Genomic DNA, 4,508 nt, shown 5'->3' with positions numbered 1-4,508 from the left:
TTATCAAAATCTTTAGCCATTAAACAAGATTTCTTACCTTTGTCCTTGTAGTCCTTTAAGTTCTTCAATTCCTTCTTGCCTTTGAACTTAATGCTTATATTTTTTTCTCTGTCTTCTTTGTTGGGACATTTTGTAGTAATCTGACCAACTTCTTGACAAGAAAAATAGATTAGAAGAATCTTACCTTTGTACTTTCCTCTACCTTTGGAATATTTCCTTGCAAGTAGGGCTTCAACAACTTCAAGACCATTGTTTGAACTTTCTTCCTCTTCTTCACTTTCTAATTGATTGGCTTTTGAATTCTTACCCTTTTTCTTGAGTGAAAGGTTGGCTCCAAATGAAAACTCAATACCTTTGGAACTAAGGACATAGTTATCCCACTCAAAAGCTATCAATCTTCCAACTACAACATCCAAAGTTATATTGATATTTGCATCACATCTCAACTCTTGAATAATAGACACTATAATTGCATAGATAGGAAGAAAGGTTTTGAGTACCTTTCTTACAACTATTTTGTCATCAATGTCTCATCTAGATGCTTTGATTGGGCTCACACTTGCTTTAATTCACTCAACATATTTTGTAATGTTTTCATCTTCTCTCATCTTCATCTGATGAAACTGGCCTCTGAGACTTTTGAATTTAGCTCTTCTTATATTATCATCTCCTCCATAGATGGCTTTTAGTTTGATCCATATTTCATAAGTTGTAGTGCAACTTTTGACTTCATCAAATTCAACATAATTAAGAGCAGAAGCAATGTCAATCAGCATGATGTTATGACTTTTCTTTTCAGTAATTTCTTCAACTAATAATGTTCTAGTAGGAATCATGTATTTACTATCAAGATATTTACAACCTAAATTAGTGATAGTTTCCAAATGTAACCTCCTAAGTCCTTTCCATTCTGCAAAGTTGTCTCTGGTGAACTTGGGAATCTCTCTTCTATAAGACATCTTGATCTTTAGCTTAGGTCCTTGAAACCTTCTTTATAAGCACCAAATGCTCTAATACGAATTGTTGGAAATTTAAGAGGAGTAACTAAGAGGGTATGGGTGAATTAGTTACCACAAAAATAAATCTCAGATTCATTAAATGTCAATAAAAATGAAAACTCTAATTAAACTGAACTCTGTTGGAACTCGACAAACACATAGGTACTCGATTTACTCTAGAAAATACTACAACTCAACAATAGCTGAAACAACAATAGTAACTTAGAAAATGAAACTTATAAGATGTTTATTGTGATTAGCATTAATTATCCTAGTTGCAAACATATAAAAGAAAATAGCATGAACACAAGTGACACCAAGATTTAACATAGAAACCCAATTTGAGAAAAATCACTAATTGCAACTAGTTACTAATTTTCACTCTTTTGAAGTGAGCCCTATCAGGAACCAACCTTGTTAAAGGTTACAAAACACACTATTAGGTGTAACTCTATTAGATGATTTAATCACCCTATTAGGAGTTTCCTTGTTAGAGATCTTTAGATACTTCAATAGAAATGCCACTTTGTTAGATTTACAAATAGCTATTTAGCCAACTATGAGATTTAGGTCACTACTACAATGGTTAGAAGGTAACAATGAGATGACTTAATTTCTAACACAAATGAATTTCTAATTATGGATCTCAATTTTTTCTTGTATACTTGATCCTTCCTAATCAAATGTATCTTTGTAGCTCATCGAGGATATTATGCTTATCCATCTAAGTTGCTTCCTCTAAGCATCATCAAAATATTTAATTATGTTCCACACATTCAATCCTCAACTTGACCTTATATTTATACCTTATACATTTTCAAGCCAGCTTGAATACTACTTATGATAATTAATATTCATCCCCTCAATCAGCTAGAACCAATAAACAATTCAATTGAACTCAATATGCCAAAATAAGAAAATCCTTCATTAGCTGACCCTACTTGGTAGATACTAACTGAAAGTGATTTTCCTATGTTAATCAAGTGAACTCAGTTAACACTGCATATTCACAAAGTTCCTTTGGTAACTGAGTGAGCTTGGTTAACACTAGTTCCATCCAACATTTCCTTCATTAATTGAGTGATCTCAGTTAACACTCAACTTCTAAAAACTTTCCTTTGTCACCCAAGTGAACTTGGTAGACACTATGTTCTAAACTAGACAAACTTAGGAATGCTCAACAGACATAGGAAACTATCTTCAATGCTCGAGTGAGCTTGAGCTACACTGATTGGCAATGATATGACATTTTGTGTAACATCAAAGATAATACACAATTAATCAATTGTTTCTAACAACATGTTGGTAGTAGATGGTTATTTAAAACAACATTGAAGTTCTTAGTTTTGAATGTAATTTCTATGTTCAATATGAAGAAATGTGACATGATGTGATGTATCCATAATAAGTCATGTTGATAGTCAATATTTTAAATTCAAATGATCTTTGATTTCTTGATTTACTTGATCACGTGATCAAGATATTCTCATCATTCAAAACTTTTTCTTCATTTCATATGAAATGTTGTAATATATCCATTTTATTTGTTCTATTTCCCTTTAATGCTCTCGCTTTTAAGAAATTAGACACATGTTAGTGGTCATTATTTTCAATCAAGTTGTGATGCAAACAACCTTTATTTTCTGCTTTCTTTGACTTACTTGTGAAATGGATGTGTTTCATCTTTTTCTTCCATTGACATGATATGGCATGATGTCATATGTCTATTGTATTTTTTATCCCTTTTCTTATAATCAACTCTTTTGAAAGTGTCAATTCATTAAAGAAAATTAGTGATGGAGGCAAACATAGTGGTAGGGGAAAACACACACTTTGTGTTGGTTCATGGAGGATGTCATGGAGCTTGGTTTTGGTACAAAATTATCCCTCTCCTAAGAAAGGCAAGCCATGATGCCACTACAATAGATCTTGCATCTTGTGGAACTCACCCAAAAGATTCCCATCAAATTCAAACATGGTGTGACATAAATCAGCCACTTATTGAGTTGTTCAATTGTCTTCCTCCCCTCCAAAAAGTATGATCTCTACACCACTTCTTTTTCCCTCTCAATAAATGTGATTTTTTACTTCCATTTGGTTTTAATTTTTTGGGTCTAGGTAATATTGGTGGGTCACTATGTTGGAGGCATGAATTTAAGATACATAATGGATAAATTACGAGTGAAGATCAGAATCATTGTATTTGTGACAAAATCTATGCCCCTCAATGAATTTTTTAACAAAATTAATCTTTTACAAGAAAATGCACCTCAAGAACTATTAGCTTAGAAGAAAGAACATGGTGTTGAAATAGTGTAGAAAGTTCTTGACATGAGAGGTCCACAAGTGAGGGTGTTGACCAATCTTGAAAACTTGACTGCTAAAATGAAACCTATCGATGATTATTTTTCCTAGTCTGCATTATTTTTGTGCAAGATCTTGAGGTAAGTCAATTGGCATGGGTTGAATGAGTTTCATTGTTTTATTATTTGGATTCTAGAATATGTATGTAGTTGGATCAATATTTCTATGGTGTTAAGATGTAATAAGCACCTTAAAAAAGATCTCTCTATATATTAAATTTAATTATTAAATTAAGATTTAAATCATATTTCTAAAATCCCCTAACATTAATTAAAAATATAAAAGAAAATGATATTCTACTTTCCTTCTAAAATTCAATCTTTATATCCATTTTAAAAAAATCAATTCGACTTCAATTTACATAAGCTTATCCATTCCATTTTCTCCACAACCTAATTAGAAAGAAGGGAAATCATGGAGTTCTATCATTGATATGATAAATGAGCTACAAGCAAGAATTGAATCATGGGAAGACACAAAATTTATAATGGGAGAGAATGGTCTCCCAATATCATTGAAGATTGGCCCTACTGTCTTTAGGAAAATGTTCTACCGAAATAGCCCAAATAAGGTAATTAAATAAGAAAGTAATGTTCAAAAAAAAATTAGGGAGTTAGAATATTTACTCATTAATCTTTTTACACTTGTAGTCATTGACATCTTTTGATTATGTCACTTACATCAATGATATAGCACGAAGTAGTTTAAAACAATATCATTTTCTAATTTTTTTCCTCCTTGGTACAATCAAAAGCCTTCAAAAGTTGAAAAAAAAACTCATAGTTCACAACATACTATATAGATGTTTGCTAAAACCTTGTATTAATGTTTGAGTCCAATTAACCTATTCTAGTAATTTGCAAAAATTAATAAAATGTCCTCCAATCTTCCTTCCTTATCACAATATAAATATAAAGTACAGAATAGGGGGAGAGCACTACTAGAATCGATACAAAGGCACATATGGACTGAAGCATCGGCAATATTCATTAAGGCATTCCCCATGATGTTTAGTGATTAAGACTCCAAGGACATGACTATCATAGTCGTACATTAAAACAAGAAAAAAATGATTTTAAGTATTCATGAGCGGATCTGGAAAAAAAACAAAAATGAAAACAAATCAATGCAAAATGCTCTTACCTC

The 4,508-nt window shown here is 31.6% G+C and overlaps 1 pseudogene; it reads left to right on the top strand.

Moving 5' to 3' along the window:
- The first annotated feature begins 2,794 nt into the window (after window positions 1-2,794).
- Window positions 2,795-3,945, top strand: LOC149577362 (putative inactive methylesterase 20 pseudogene; annotated as a pseudogene).
- Window positions 3,946-4,508: the final 563 nt, after the last annotated feature.

Source organism: Cupressus sempervirens, chromosome 1 (assembly GCF_028749045.1).
Source record: "Cupressus sempervirens isolate cs-2001-9-10 chromosome 1, ASM2874904v1, whole genome shotgun sequence".
In the NCBI taxonomy this organism is placed as follows: Eukaryota; Viridiplantae; Streptophyta; class Pinopsida; order Cupressales; family Cupressaceae; genus Cupressus; species Cupressus sempervirens.
The sequence above is the reverse complement of the archived record's forward strand: the minus strand, read 5'-3'. Positions and strand labels throughout refer to the sequence as shown.